At 30.1% G+C, this 17,975-nt stretch overlaps 1 non-coding gene across 1 annotated transcript; it reads right to left on the bottom strand.

The window, feature by feature from the left end:
- Nucleotides 1-11,631: 11,631 nt before the first annotated feature.
- LOC123222231 lies at nt 11,632-11,738 on the bottom strand. Its single transcript, XR_006503555.1, has one exon. It is a non-coding gene; the product is annotated as a small nucleolar RNA R71 (small nucleolar RNA).
- Nucleotides 11,739-17,975: the final 6,237 nt, after the last annotated feature.

Consider the following 17,975-nt stretch of genomic DNA (forward strand, 5'->3'; position numbering starts at 1 on the left):
TGTTAGATGTCGTGTGGGATTAATATTCTTAAATGGCTATTGCTATTGAGTTTTGAGTGGTGAAAACAAGTAGTAATGTTGGGTTTTTATAGCTAGCAAATCCACAGGTTGCAGGTAGGGTGTCAATCAAGTTGATTAACTGGCCGTCAATACATGTGTATGGTTGAGAAAATTTTGCATGGTTTTTTCTGAGCTGATTGTTAGTTCACCGTCTCCTAGCTACATTACAGATTTATTTAATCAAGTCAAAATTCACACAGGTGGGTGGATTACTGTGTAAACCCTTAATTTGCTCCGTGAGTTTAGGAAGATTAACTTTGGTATTACATCTCAAGTTTCAATGCAATAATTGAAATCATCTACTAATATCTATGCGAGTTGTGAAATTGATCAACCTACCTTCCAAACCTCTTGTTCTTGGTGTTATGTGTCCTTACAGGAAAACCATTGTAGTATGACATGATCTTGCTTTTACATTAAGTAATTGGACCGAATTGCAGGACTGGAACGTTATCAACAATTGACAGAAGTACCTACTTATTAACCAACTGGATAGTAGAATTTACACTGTTTATTAATTTCAAACTAATAACATCATTGTAAAATTTAATGATTATTTTACTTAAATACTCCTGAATATAATTATTTTAAATATTTTTATATTATTTGTTATATTAATTAAAATAAATTTATTTTTATTTCCAATGATTAATGAATAATAAAATAATTATAATAAAATCAAAATTACCTTAGTAATTTTTTAATACTTAAAGTGAAGGTGGTAATCAAATTATCATCTGTATTATTTGGTATATCAGTGTTGATAGTAATTTTTTATTACTAATAAACCAAACAAGATAATCTTTAAATCTCTAGAATCAAACGGCTCTTAAGAATAATTATCAAAGGTACGTAAATCATACAATAATGAATACATGCTACAATTACATCATACAATAATGTATAAATACTACCATTAGATTAATCTCTTAAGGTAAGTCAATCATATAATTATGATATCAACTTCATAGTTATTAGAATTTTAATATACATAATACCGATAAAATAATATGATACATGTAAAAATTTATATATATTCTAATATATAAATATTACCCATGATGATATTTTCTAACGTTATAGAATTTCAAGGAGTGTATGTGATTTTTTTAAGATGATGACGTGCTAGTTAAAATTTTTTATCATTAAATTATTATTTTTATAAAACCGTATCTTACGATACGAAGCAATATATGATACAAAAAATAGTTTTTGATATACAAGATAATATATAATTCAATTATCATGATCAAATAATCTAATTAGTTAGGTAAGTTAAATTATACAATAATTGTAACCCCACAAAGCCCCCTACGGCCGGTCCCTACCTACAAGGTCAAGGTCCTACACCACCACCACCCCCTCTGCTGGCAAGGTCCCCCTGCCTCCTCTCCCCTTCCCCTATCCCCCATTCCCCATCCCCCATCCCTACCCTCACCCCCCACCCCATTCCCACCCCCAAAGTCAAGGTGGTAACTTGAATTTGGAAACTTGGGCACGAAATTGACTTGGAAGGAGGGGATAAATATTTGATTGACATAAACACTACCATCTTAATTCTAGTTACCAATTACTTGTACTCTCACACAAATTAAACAAATTTATATTTTTAATAATGTACTTTTTAAAATTTTAACATGCCCATCATTATTGTTATTTGTTATTTGAATGTGCAAAAAGTAATCCAAACTGAAAAATTGGATGAAATCATTTGAAAATTATAATTTGGTTTAATTTGGGTTAAAAAGTGGTTCAGTTTGAAAAATTAAAAAAAGTTTAAATTTTTAATTATTATTATCAAAAATTTGAAATGAAAAAACTAATATTTAAAATTATTTTAAAGAGATTCAAGACAAAATTATTTTTTTATTATTTATATAAAAAAATTTCTATATAAATGTAAGAATCTTCGTTTTCTTCACTAAAAATCAATACCTTTTGTTTTGTGTCAAATTTAAGTTGGAATTCCATTTTTAGATTTTTATTTTTATCCAAATATAAATTTTATTAATACATTTTCTTTTAACTTATGTTACTTTACAAGAGAAAATCAGAAAATAAAATAAAAAATATGAATTAAATATGCAAGGTTGAATAATTAATTAAAATCTTAATAAATACATAATTTACTTTTTAATCAATCATAAACATTATTTGTTTAATTTTATATATAAGTAATGATGTGTTATCATATAATTAGATATTAATTTATTTTTAATTTTTAAATATCTAATTATATAAGGAGATATCATTATTTATATATATATAATATTACTCTATTTAATATATTATGAGATTTTTCTAAATAATTATAAGAATATTTTTATACTTTTTAACTCTCTATGAATTTCATGTTAAATGATTTCATACAAAAATAATGAAATAAACACATTTGAATTTGAATAATGAATTCTTATCGGTAATACCCAAACATGGGAAAATGAGATTTCATAGAACAAGAAATAATTCCGAATGATTTTTAATTTCTCATCTTAAAAGAGAATTGCAAAATGTAAAAGTTAGAAGTGACATATCATTTGAGCCCACTGACAAAGAATTAAATTCAATATGGGACATCGTTTATAATAGGACATATAGGACGGCAATTAGTGGGGTTCATAGTGAAATGGTTATTTCATAAGGGTTTCAAATTTTTTTTATTTTTCAAGTTACCCCCACTATTTGTGTCTGACATGATTGGACCCAACTAAATTGCCTGTGTCTCAAATTCAAATGTGAAAAGAAAAAATGGGGTAAGGAGCAAAAGAGAAAAGAGTGAGGTAACAGCGCTTTTAATACAATTCACTGGATTTGAGTCCCTAATCAAACATTTACATAATGTGTTTTTAGTATGAGTAAATATTATTTTTTAATTCAAAATCACTCATGTAAATAATGATAAATCATCAAGATATCTAATAAGTGTATATAATTTTATTATTTTTTTTGTAGGTTAGACTTTAAAGTTTAAACACGTTTTTCCAGAAAGTAAGGAATATGAATTATCAAGAAGGTTCTTGCTTTTTTATTTTTTTTATTAATAAAATTGTATGCATAATTTTATGCATAACTTTGTTCACAAATAATGATATGTCACTATATAATTAGATGATATTTTATCTTTAATTTTCAATAATTTTATCACATGATGACACGTTTTTTTATACACATAACACTACTCTTTTATCATTATTATTTTCTCCTTTGTTATCTTTCTTTGGTTCCCATTATTGTCTTTGGGCTAATTCATACTTAATCTTCAAAACACATGCAATTAGCCATTTGGGTTAGGAATTTTTTTTTTTTTTAAATCACTCTAAAGGCTAACTTTACTTTAAGGTCATTTTTTTTTAACAAATAAACAGAGAATTTAGCAAGCCTCCTTAATGAATATCTAATTTGATTAAAGATTCGGAACTCTTCTAGGAGAAAAGATTTAATTCATATGAATTTTGAGATAGATCTTACCTTAGGGGGTGTTTGGTTTGAGAAAGATCTTACCTTAGGGGGTGTTTGGTTTGAGAAATGTTTTAGAACTGAAATTAAAAGATTAACTTGAAAATAAATTACCTTGAGGATTAGAGTCCTTTTGGTTGGAAAATTTAAAGATTACTTTTGTAATATATTTTTTTATTACTTCTATTATCTTGTTTGGTTTATAAAGTAATAAAAAATTCTAGTAATATTTCATTATTAATAGTAATGTGACAAGTAATATAAGAAGTAATCTGATTACCATATTCACCTTAGGTATTAAAAGATTATCATGATAAGTTTAATTATTATTATTATTTTATCCTTACTTATTAAATTTTTAAGACAAAATTACCCTTCATTTTTAATTAAAATAATAAATAATATGAAAAATATTTTTTTATACCTATTAATGTTTCATATAATAAATAAAACAATATATTAGTATTTTTTTATTACTTCTAACCAAACATAATAATTATTTATAAATACCAATTTTATCAAGCATAATCAAATATAGTAATAAATCTTTACCTGGTAATACTCAAACTAATCTATTTTCAAGATAATTTTTTAATTTTGATAATAAAATATTTTTCAAACCAAACATAATAATTATTTATTTTTCAAACCAAGCACAATAAATTTATTGTGTTTTATTACTTCTAACCAAACATAATAATTATTTATATATACCAATTTTATCAAACATAATCAAATATAGTAATAAATTTATACTTGATAATACTCAAACTAATATATTTTCAAGGTAATTTTTTTATTTTGATAATAAAATATTTTTCAAACCAAACGCCCCTTTATTAGGTATAAATTATTATTATGTTTAATAAAATTTGATAAAATTGGATAGATATAAATAATTATTGTGTTCAGTTAGATGTAATAAAAGAATACCAGTATATTATTTTATTTGAATTCCATTGGGTATAATTATTTTAAAATATTTTTATGTTATTTGTTATATTAATTGAAAATGAAATTATTTTTACCCTAAAAAATTAATAAATAAAGATATAGTTATAATAAAAATTAAGATTATTTTGATCATTTTTTAATACATATGGTAGATGTGGTAATCAAATTATCTTTTATATTGTCTGTCGCATTATCATTGGTAATAAAAGATTATTAAAATATTTTATTACTTATAAACTAAATAAAGTAATAAAAAGATTACCAGAATAATTTTTAATTCCCTCAACTAAAAACCCACTTTGAATAATTAACACTTTCCCACCCAAGGTTTGGTCCAAAAATCTTTTGTACCCCTAGTTTGCATAAATAAATTTTGCCACCCAAACTCAAACTCTATTTAAAAAACTAATAGCATAAATATAAAATAATAATTTTACTATTTATTAATTTTAAAAATTAAAAACAACTTTCTGTTAGTCCCAAACATTTTAAACATGATAATTTGACTCAAAAAAGCATTGTTGCATTTTATTCAATTCTTTGAGGGTGTAATTGTCATTATTGAAACTAGTAAGGGGTAAATTAATATTTCAAAATTTTAAAAACAACCCCAAACTTTTTAAAAATTCAAATTACCCCCTAAAATTTTCATAAAGAAATTTAAAAAATTACAATTTATCTCTTAAAATACGATTATATGACAAAGACACATTTATCTATAAAAAGAGAGAAACAAAAAAGTGAAAAAGAAAAAAAAATTAAGTGGTTTTTTATATAACTTAAAAATTTAAAAATTTATTTTTAATTTTTGTTAATATAGGATTATATGATAATTTTAAAAAATGAAATAGTAAAGATAAAATCGTAATATTACTTCTGCCAAGTAGGCGTGGAGGAAATGTAATTCACTCTAACTTTTGTCAATGAGAGTTCAAATTTGAGTGGAAGAGATTATCTCTTCGTTTAAGTACATAGATGTAGTTATCAATGAATTTATTTTAAAATTCAAACTCCATGTTGATTGGTAAGGATTAATTTATATATTTTTTAAATTTTAATTTTTATTGACGACAATTCGAGTTTAGAGATTTTACTTCTCTAAGACATTTAGCTCTTCTCCAACCGAAAAATTTATGAAAATTTTTTTAGTTTTGTCGTCTAAAACGATTTTAATATTGGGATGAAATTTTAATTTAGTCTAACAAAAATTAGCACTCAATTTTGGAGATGAATGGTGAAGAGATCTCTTCAACGATTTCTGTAGAAGGGAAAGCTAAAAGCTTTAGCTACATCTCCATGCGGGCATTGAGCACTAATTTGCTCTAAATTTTAATTATACTGAATTAGAGAATGAGTTTCACTTATTGTGGACAAAAAATGATGGAAACAAAACCGTGCATCCATGTTGAACAAACTGTTTGTTCTAAGAATAGACTCTTGATTCATTCTTCATCAATAAAAATGTATGAACTATGGAGGAAAACAATTTTGTTTAAGTGAATAGTATTAAATACCCTAGACAGAACCAGAATTGATCGGATAGGTTTCAGATAAGAACCTGTCCTCACAAGTTTTTGTTTCTTAAATATTAAGAGCCAATTGGTTCTAATTCTAAGGTTTTTGCTTAGTGTCTTCAACCTCTTGTACCTTATGTCAAGCCCCAGATAACACATTAGCTAAATTTTAATAAATAATGTATTTAAACCATAAAATTTTATAATTATATTAGTAATAGGACAACTACCTCAAACTGAAACGCAGAAAATGCATAAAAATAATCCAATAAAACCCTAGATGCCTTGCTATTGCATACAAACAAAAACCCCAGATATTTTTTTCTCTTGCATACAATTAAGCAAGAGCATAACAATAGAGTAAGAAATATTAGTATTTACCATCTTGCGACACTGAATTGATTTGGTGAAACAAGACTCTCTCCTCCTAAGAAATCATGTTATTCTTTACTTCTGTTACTAGAATAAACACTTAACGAAACTTTCTTGACTTTTCCTTGATAGAACAAAGTATCCTTTACTTCTGTTCTTGGGTTGGAAGAAATTACGTTACTCCAATCTGTAACCATAATCACTTCATCATCATTCTTTGAAACAACCAATGGCATTATGTCACTTATATTACTAAACCTTGAAACCTAATGACAAATTCATCAACTTAATCCATGATTCTTTCACTCCATATTCCTTCATAACCCAAACCTCTAATGTGTATTCAGTATAATTTTCTTCTCTTCTAAGTCGATTTTCACAAAGACATTCGTCAAATATACTCAATAAAGTCCTCAAATTGCCAGTTGAAGGAGGAGGAGATAGAAACTCCTTGGACTTCTCCTCTACTAAATCGAAATAAATTGTTTATTAACCCCGCCTCCGTTTAAGCTCAATGCTACCCAATGTGGAGCTCCATTTACAAGTGTTGTTCTTATTTCATTAGGTAAATAGCCTAAACAGGTTTCATCGAGTAAGAAAAGATTTCCATGAATTTTTCTTGAGATCATATATATAACCACATACCCAATTACTCATTCTTTCAATAAAAACCATTACCACTTTGTAATTATCAATAGATGAATTGTAACCAAGCCCTGAAACCACAGAACGAAGAGAACTGCTAAAATAGCATGGTCGAATAATCTTGAATTCCCTAATTGTTGGATTCCATATCAAGAATGCCCTTGGGTTCCCATTGAGTCCCTCAAAATTTTCCAATCGTATTAGTAACATACCGTTACGGGACCCCAATACCTTGGCGTGGAAAATAAACGCCATATCCTGGCAAAAACGAATTCGTTGGCTGCAAGAGCGAGATAACAATATTCTCCCGTTAAACGAAGACCAATTGTTTCTTCTTCCGCTTCTCCCGCACGCGCTGCACCTTGAGCAGCAAGACTGTATAGAGAAATACAGCCATCCCGTAAGTTTTTGATTCGATGACTCCAAATCTACGGACATTTCAGATGTTTCAGTGAGATTTTTTATGGCAAACTCGTGAGTTGAGATTAACTCACGCCAAGATTTGCTTACAAACTTCAATTGCAAGAGAGATTTTGTGGGTAGTTTGAGAAGGATTTCCTTTATAATTTTATACGGAAAGAATGGCTTGGGTGCTTATTTTAACTAATTATAATAACAGTAATCCTACCTGTACAACTTTGTACATCAATTTTGATATATTATCGTATGACACTTAATCACAAAATAACATATTATTAGTTATGTACAAAATTGAGCATATAATTTTATTGTTACAATAAACTATGATTAAAATGTTCTAACTTAATCATAATATTTCTTTGTCAGGGATGATGAAGATAATGTTATGATCACGAAAAGTTGAAGCTGAGTAGCTCTTAGTGTTTATGCAATTTTTTTTTTTTTTTTTGGGTCGTAGAATAAGCAACTGTTGCATTTAGTTGTTATTAAAGTGAAGGATGGAGCTGATTAGCAGTTAGCCATTTCAAAGGTTGATTTGTAAGCAACCTCCCCAAGGATTGTCCCACCTAAGTATTGCCAACGCCGTGAATCATATTGCAATTGGGATAAATAATATTATTAGATAAACAAACGAATTAATCTAAAGCCTAATCGATAAATTAGAATCCCAACATGAAATTCACACATTCAAGTTTAGCTATTGTTTCAATCCGAGCTCTAGTTGTGAAGCTTCAAGGATCCTAGAAGTAAAAAAGTATCCAAATTCATATCTTTTGACTGAATCTACAAGTTGATTAACTAGGAAATGTCCAGCAAACCCATTTAACATAGGCAGTGCGTCGGCTTAAACCAAAATGCCAATGTTGCTCAACTAGAGAATCCAAAGAAAGCCCTCTTAAATCTGCCTATGTTTTGAAAGATTGGATTTTGATTAAAAAAAACTTAAGAAATTTCGTTCTTTTTGGCACCAAAATGCTTGAACTTCAATTTACAAAACCTGCAAAACACATAAAGACAAAAATAAGCCAGCGGGAGGAGATATGTAAGGCTCAGATTTAGCTTTGAAAGTAAAACCTTGAGAAGTTCAATGGCTGCAACATGGAGCTGTCTCCGGTTGCCCCGCCAAGAAAGGGGTCTCAAAGAGTCATACTCAAAGCCCGAAACCTTCTTCACAGCCTCATTACATTGAAGTTCCCAAGAAGAGAGTTAGAAAGGAAGAGACTTTGAGTCAATTTCAGAAACCTCAGTTTAGAAATGAATTATTTGATTTAGACGTTGAGTCAATTTACTTTGAAGTTTCCATGCACTCTTTCTTCAATCTTGTTCACATAATGATAGACTGAATATTTTGACTCTAGTTAATTTCTTGGAAAGATGAATGAGACAAGTCACACATAAGACAGAAATGCAAATGAAAGACAATGACCTTAGAAGCGTCGAATTGTAAATTAATATTATTATAGAAATATTAGATAATATATAGAATTACAATTAAACTGAAATAGTTTCTTAATGTTATGAAATAAGAAAATTAATGTACAATAAATCAGAATCATATCAACTCATAATATCAGAATCAGAGTGCAAGGGCAGCGCCATTGCTATTCTTTCCGGATGATATCATACAGCAAATCCTTCTAAAACTACCCACAAAGTCTCTCTTGCGATTCAAGTGTGTTTGCAAATCTTGGCGTGACTTAATCTCCACTCACAAATTTTCCATAAAACATCTCACTGAAATATCTAAAAGGTTTCGCAGAATTGGAGTCATCGAATCAGAAAACTTAAGGGAAGGTCGTATTTCTCTATACAGTCTTGCCGCTCAAGCTCATCACTAGCTGGAGAAGCAGAAGAAGAAACGATTTGTGTTCCTTTATGGGGAGAAGATTGTTATTTCACTCCTGCAGCTAATGAATACATTACCAACAGATTCATGTGCGCTCAGGTATTGGGGTCCTGTAATGGTATACTATTAATCCAATTGCAAATCGTTGAGGGATTCAATAGGAACCCAAGGGCATTCCTGCCATGGAATCCAACAATTAGGGAATTCAAGATGATTCCACCATGCTATTTTAAAACTTCGTTTCTTTTTCTGGTTTCGGGACTTGGTTACAATTCATCTATTGATAATTACAAAGTGGTAGTGGTCTCTTATGAAGAAAATAGTGATTTGGTATGTGGTTATGTTTTTAGTGTCAAGACAAATTCATGGAAACCACTTGAAAATTTTTACTTCCCTCACAAGCATGGGAGGGAATTTGACTTTGATGATCTTGGAGATAATTACATAGCTGATGAAGAAGGAAGATCACTTGTGAATTGATAACGTCGTTAATTGTTATTATTTTGAGTTCTAATTCCCTTATGTTGTGTGAAAATTTAATACAATCTAATGAAATTATTTATCTTTTACATTTAGGAAGCGTTGAATATTTTTGGAGTGAAGTTTGGGCCAAAGAGAGTAAAATTAGAGCAAGCTTACTAGTTAACAAAACCTGTGATGCTGACTAAGCGTAGGCATGTGAATGACGAGAGTAGATTTTGAAAATTAAATTTGGACATCCAGAGTAGTTGAGATATTCTAGAAAAGTCAAGATTTGCTTCCTAGAAAAGAAATAATTATTAGCTGGAAAAAAAGATTATTTTAGATAGATAAGGAAATATATTTGTGGGGGAAAGATATACATTAAAATATATATATATTTTCCTTTCTTTTTGGGAAGATATGAATCACATTTGCTTGACTAGATTAGAAGATGAGAATTACCTTTTATTTCCATATCTGAGTAGGGCGAAAATATATATTTTTACTTTTAGTTTTGGTGGGATTGGGGATTGTAATTGGCGAGAAACTTTTTCTTTTTGGAATTTTGGTTGGCTTAGGATGGTTTACAATGGCTAAATATTTTCTCTTGGTTGAAGGGATCTGAAACTATAAAACTACAAGAATTGTGAGATTAAATTTTGTTCTTTAATGCATCTTTTAATTATTCAAGTATTGATTATTTTCCTGAATTATTTACTATGATTGTATTAGTTGATTGCTAAGGCACGCGATTAGTTTATTAATTAATATGATTTAACACTAGTTTAGATGTTCAATCCATCTAATCAAAGTGACAACTGAGATTTATTGTTTGTTGCATCAGAAACTGTAATTCCTAGAGAAAATATTCAACTAGATTAAATGCAATGTCGTACGCTTGTGTTGTCTTGTTTCGTTGGTCTTTCTAATTCTTAATGCTATTGTTTAATTAAATTCGAGATCATATCCGAGTTGTTAATCAATAAGAGTTAACTGGAATACATAGTTTTGGTTAACTAATCGTAAGGAAAGACAAGTAACTAATACCATAACAAATATTTGAATAATTAATTTGATGTTTTTGGTATCGATGATCAATCGTAGTTCAATGGTAGATGTAACCGTAGACCAAGGTTTGTTTAATTGATTATTTGTTTTAGATTATTTTTCTAAATTTTTATTTACTGTTCTTAATTATAATTCCCGTTCAATTCAAAACCCCCCTTATTTTTCTTGTCTTGATTGATTTGTGACGATATACTAATTGGAACTCTTCGAAGGAATTATCCCTACTTTCTTTTACTATATTTTTATTGTAGGAATTTAAGATTTTAATTTGGGTGTCAATGACAACACTTACCAAATTTTAGCGCTATTGTCGGGGAGTTTTTAATTTGTATGTTTGTTACGCGATCTTCAAAACAAGGTAATTTATACTTTGATGTAGAGATTTAAAAGACTGCAAAAAGGTTAAGAAAAGAAGTAAAAAGAAGACTACAAGCACACAAATCTGCTCACGAAACAGAAGTAAACATGGCTAAAAATCGAACTCTAAGAAAACTTGCTGCTCCAGATTTGAATCAACAACCACATTGCATTACTTCTAATTTAGATGCTAATACTACATTGGGATTAAAATCTGGACTGATCCATCTTTTACCTATTTTTCGTGGCTCCGCAGGTGAAGATCCTTATAAACATTTAAAGGAATTTCATGTGGTGTGCACAAGTATGAAACCGAATGGAGTAACCAAAGAACAAATCAAGATGAGAGCTTTCTCATTTTCTTTGAAAGATGATGCGCAAGATTGGCTTTATTACTTACCTGCTGGAAGCACCACCACTTGACATGAGATGAAGAGGCTGTTTTTGGAGAAATTCCTTCTAGCATCAAGAGCTGCTAGCATAAGGAAGGAAATTTGTGGCATTAGACAACATATTGGAGAGTCTTTATATGAATATTAGGAGCGCTTTAAAAAATTCTACGCAAGCTATCCGTACCATCAAATTAGTGACCAACTCCTTATTCAATATTTCTACGAAAGACTTCTATCAAATGATAAGAATATGATTGATGCAGCGAGTAGTGAAGCATTGGCTGACAAAACACCTGAGGCAACCCGAAATTTAATTGCAAACATGATGTCGAATTCATAATAATTTGAGAATAGATTGGACCATTCGTCTCGGTATGTCAATGAGGTAAATGTCTCTTCTCTTGAAAGACGACTTGATGATCTAACTTCTCTTGTACGTCAAATGGCTATAGAAAAAATAGAGGTAACAAAAGTTTATGGAATCTGTTTAGTAGGGGAGCATCAAACTGATATGTGCCTAACACTTCAAGAGGACTGTTTTGAGCAAGCAAATGCAGTAAGTGGATTTTTAAGACAACAATAACGAAATCAGAATTATAATCCTTATTCGAATACTTACAACCCAGGTTAGAGGGATCATCCTAATCTTCGTTATGGGAATGCACATGTGAATCAACGTTCGAATAACTTTCAATTATATCAACAGCCTTACATTCCTAGATAATAACAACCAACTCAAAATTCTGATTCAGGTACATCTCTTGAAGATATTGTTAAAACTTTGGCTACTAACACTGTGAAATTTCAATAGAAAACCAAAACTAGCATTCAAAATTTGAAAAATCAAATGAGTCAGATGACTACTGCAATTAGTAGGCTGGAAGCACATAATTCAAGCAAACTGTCATCACAAACTGTGGTGAATCCAAAGGAGAATGCTAGTACAATAGTGTTGAGAAGTGGAAAAGAGTTAGAGATGCCGATTAAAGCACTACCTGTACCAACGCAGCAAGCAAAAAACAGAGAGGAAGTGGCAACAGGAAATAATTCTTTTGAAAATGCAGTGACAGGTAAATATCCTTCTTTTAGTGAATATAAACTTGTTCCTCATTTTCCTGAAGCTTTAAATCTAAAGTATGAATGTAATACAGATTTATATGAGACTTTTCGAAAGTGTGAAGTTAATATCCTACTTTTTGATGCAATCAAACAAGTGCCTCGCTATGCTAAATTTCTAAAAGAGTTGAGTACAGTGAAAAGAAAGCAAAGGCTCAAAAGATGAGAAAAAATAAGGGTTGGAGAAAATGTTTCAACCATAATTTGAATTAGTCTTCCTAAAAAATGCAAAGACCCGGATATGTTTTACATCTCTTGCATAATAGGTGGCATTAAAATTGAAAAGGCCATGTTAGATTTAGGAGCATCTATTAATGTAATGCCATATTCCATTTATTCCACTTTTAATCTTGGACCTTCAGAAAAAATTGGTATAGTTATTTAGTTGGCTGATAGATCAAATGCATATCCTAAGAGGTTGATTTAAGATGTTCTTGCTCAGGTTAATGACAAGTTAATTTTTCCAGTTGATTTTTATGTTCTTGACATGGAAAATAATGACCAATCAACACCTATTTTGTTAGGAAGAGCTTTTTTAAAAATAACCAAAACAAAAATTGATGTTCATAAAGGCATATTGACCATGGAGTTTGATGGTGAAGTTGTCCAATTTAATATTTATGATGTTATGAAATATCCTGATGTGGATTTTCCTATTTATTCAATTGATTCTCTAACGTAAGATATTTTTGAACTTGATGGTGAAGATGAGTTGAAAGTGGCTAACCATGAAAAACTTTTGAAAGAAAGCAATGAATTTAAATTAAATTCTGATGTGCAGGATGCAGTGGCAGAAATAAATGAGTTCAGGGAGTTGAAAAATATAGGTAATGTATCTTATATTGAGTTGTAGTGCCAAATGGAAAACTAGTACCTTCTGTTTTGTAGGCACTAGAGCTGGAGCTAAAACCTCTTCTAGATCACCTCAAATATGTGTACCTTGGAGATGGGGAGACCTTACCAGTAATTATTTCTAGTAAGTTAAATGAGTAGCAAAAAAAAAAATTGGTATAGATTTTGAAGAAGCACAAAACAACTATAAGATAGACTATTGCTGATATTAAAGGAATTAGTCCCTCTATTTGCATGCATCGAATTCTTCTTGAAAAGGGAGCTAATGTTTTATAAGGTAAATATCAGAATTAATGAATAATAACATCTTAACCTTAAGCATTTTACATCCAACAACAACCATACTCAATGTGCATATGTAGTGATGGTTCTAATATCAATGTTGTGAATTCCTCATTCTTGTTTAACTAAACTACGGTGTTGCTCTAGCTAAAGTTTCAAGGCCTCATGTATGGAATGACTCGGTTAAACCTGTAAGATAACAGACTTTGTCATGAAGGCTTTCTCTAGTCTTGCATCAACTAAATTGTTTGTTTCCCTTTTCCTTTATCACCCTAGTTGCACTTTGTGTCTCTATTGATTGCCCTTGTAAACTATAAAATGGCTTCTATATATTGTTATTGTTTTTTTTCGTCTTTTTGGTATTTGTTTTGACAATAGATAACCTAAAATATATAACATAGTGAATATAGAAAGATTGTGTTAAACACTATTGAGCTTAAGGACTAGTGACATTATGATTACTTCTTATATGAGTATGCTTAGGTATTCTTTTTCCTCATTACCTTGAAAATTGAGGTTTTATTACATCAACATGATATTGGACCATTTAATATGACCATACTTTAAGAGATGATTAGCATAAATTTAGTGCAAAGATCATTTGTGACTGCTGGTAATATTAAAACCTTACTAACATATAAAAAAAAATCTCATGGTAGGTCATGAGCAACTTGTATTTGTTGTCTAATTGTAAATTTTTCATTTGGTTAAAAGTTTTACAAAGTTTTACTTGAAAATCATAGAGTTGACAAATTCAGGATGATGTAATTGTTTATAGTTGACCTGTTAGCTTCATTTGTTTGGGTTCAGCCACCTATGGTGCTAAAGATACCATTGTAACCCAAGAACAAGAAGCATCCTGATGAGGAAGATTCTTGTTTTGTAGTTTACTCATATCCTTTGACCCCCAAGAATCATTGTTTGATATTTTATTCTTCTATACCGTTTTGTTCTTTCTATTGCCTCTCTACTCTCTTTCTTTTCAAAATTCATGTTATCTTTTCACTATACCGTCATTGGACACTGAAATTTGCTATATGCGTCAGCCATTTTTCTACTTGGAAGATGATCTCCACTACCGCTGTCAACTGATTCAATAGAAGCCAGTGATCATTTCTATTGAAGACCCACTTCCCTTGGTTATGAAATGTGCTGTTAGTGACATCACCAAAAAGTTCCTTCAGTGTTCACATATCGAGAAGCTGTTTTTCACTATTTAATAATCTCCTGATCAGTTTTATGAGCCTCAGTTGCTCTGAATCTTCCTTATTCTCTAAAAAGCTTTTTTCGTTCTCTGATTTGTGATTCAACATGTACATTGAAAGCTTTAAACTAGGTTCTCTCTTTTCTTTTAATTATCTTCCAGTAATTACTACAGAAAAATTAATAGGAAGCAATAATTATACTTCATGGGCTGCGTCCGTTGAAATATGGTGCATGGGATAGGGTCTTGAAGACTATATGGACTAAGATTGATGCTTTGTTATATAGTATGCTATGAAATACCATTGATCCTTAACTTCATTCTATCTTTAAAGGTTATCACATATGTAATGACATATAGACTCAAGCCAAACTCTTGTACACTAATGATAATAAATAGTTATACTCTGTTGTATTAACTTTGGTTACCTTTAAACAACAAGACATAAGTATGTTTGAATTTCTAGGTCGGATGGCATCTCTGAAGACTGAATTCAATCTATTGTTACCTCTTAGTAAAACTGCAACTGAAGACTTAGTCCAACGAGACAAATTCTTTATGATTCTCATATTAAAGCCAAATTCTTGCTAGTGTTATCGCCCCCACTTTTGATAAAGTCTTTGCTCGTCTATTTCGTGTGTTTTTTCCAAAAGTTATGAGTGGATCTTCTGATACCTCTAATTTTGACTTATCTTTCCTTGTCTCCCAGAATCAATAGCCAGACGAGCGTAGTGGTCAAGCAATTGACCAAAGTGTAATTATTGTAATAGATGGGGTCACATCAAAGACAAATGTTATAAGCTTCTTGGTCATCCTTCTCGAACAACTAATATTACTCAGACCAGTACATCTGATTTTACTATTGACTCTTCTAGAGTATAGTCTCTACCATCTTTGACTCTTACAGGTGTTGATGTTGAAGATTATCTCTAATATCAAACAACAAAACAATTTTTATCTACTGTTGCTTTGATTACTCATCCAGGTAATTCAGTTGTGTGTCTTACTCACTTTTCCTCTTCCGAGCCAAGGGTCATTGATTCTGGTACCTCTAATCATATCTTTGGTAACCCTCGTCTATTTTCTCACTTTACTAAGTCTACTTCATTACCTACTGTAACATTAGCTAATGGATATATTATTACTACAAAAGTAGTAGGTTATGCCCATTCATTCCCACTCTTGCCTTTGGAATTTGTTTTTTATCTCCCTGACTGTCCATTTAATCTTATTTCTGTTAGCAAATTTACTTGTTTCCTAAATTGTACAATTACCTTTACTAATGACTCTCTTTTTATATAGGACCGCAATATGGGCTAGATGATTAGCGCATGACATGAGTAAAAGGGCCTTTACCAACTAAGTCCACCTGATTTTGTAGCATGTACCATCACTGAGTTTTTGATGCTCTTTCATAGTCGTTCGAGACACCCTAGTTTATCCAAACTATAGAAGATGGTTCCTGGTTTGTCACATTTATCATCTTTTAATTGTGAGTCTTGTCAGCTTGGAAAACATACTCGTATATCGTTTCCAAAATGTGCTAATAAACGTGCTACATCGCCCTTTGAGTTAGTCTATTCCAGTGTATGGGGTTTTAATCGAATCGTGTTTGTTTTGGGTTTTCAATATTTTATTACAATTATTGATGATTATTTGCATTGCACTTGGTTATTTTAATGAAAAATAGATTTGAATTATTCTCTATTTTTGAATCTTTTTGTGTTGAAGTTGAAACACAATTCTTCACTATTATTCATACATTGTGCAGTGATAATGCAAGTGAATACTTTTCTGCTCCATTTACTAAATTTATGACATCCAAGGGCATTTTACATCAATCCTCCTATGCTCATACTTTGCAATAAAATAGGATTGCCAAACGTAAAATCAACATCTTATTGAAACTTCCCGTACCTTACTCATATATAGTCATGAACCTTTCCGCTTTTAGGCAGATGCTGTTCTTGCTGCTTGTTTCTTAATTAATCGAATGTCTTCTTCAGTTTTGCAGGATCAAGTACCTCACTCTATTTTATATTCTGATTAGTTGTTGTTTCCTCTTTAATCTTGTGTCTTCAGATGTACTGTTTTGTTCATGATTTATCTCCTAGTCGAGATAAATTGTCTACTCGTTTAGTTAAATATGTCTTCCTTAGATACTCGCGTCTTCAGAAGGGTTATTGATGTTTTTCTTCTGACACACGTCGCTACTACCTTTCTGTAGACGTTACATTTTTTGAGTCTTCTCTTTATTTTTCATCTTCTTCTCAACAGGAAAGTCTCTTATTAATCTAGTTCAGGGGACAGATTCAGTAAAGGAATATTTAACAAAATTCAATTAGTTATCCCAGTATGCCCCCTAGATAGCTAGTACAAAATTAGGGCGTATACAAACGTTCGTGTATGCGCTAGATCTGTAGATAGGCAACGATGTTATGATTAGGGTTCAACCGCCCAAGACTATGCCTTTGGTTCATTTTCTCTATGTTATAAATGATGATTTTGAGGTTGAGAAATATTGTTTTGCCATTTGGGGTATCTATGTGTGTGATTTTGTTCATGGTAGAGAGTTAAGAAATATTTACAGTTTTACTACTAATTTCGTTCCACATTTTGACTGCATTATTTGATGAATCATGAGTACAGTTATAGTTCGTTGGAAAGCTCTTTTTTGATATGATACAATAGTGTATTATACTCTTACGTATGATTATATCATTTATTGAATTGACCAGTCAATAAAATTTAATAATTCATTATTTTTAATAAATTTATAATTACCTATTGTTTTCAGTATGAATTGAAAAATATTTTATTTTTAATTTTTTTAAATTTTAATTATATTTCAATAACGGTATTTTTGAAAAATATACTTTTATCTAATGATTCATTTCCAAACTTTGAGTTAAATTACTTAATGTATATGTACAATTTTCAGGTAGTAACAAAAATATATATAAAAGATTTTACTC

This window comes from Mangifera indica, chromosome 7 (genome assembly GCF_011075055.1).
Source record: "Mangifera indica cultivar Alphonso chromosome 7, CATAS_Mindica_2.1, whole genome shotgun sequence".
Classification (NCBI taxonomy): domain Eukaryota; kingdom Viridiplantae; phylum Streptophyta; class Magnoliopsida; order Sapindales; family Anacardiaceae; genus Mangifera; species Mangifera indica.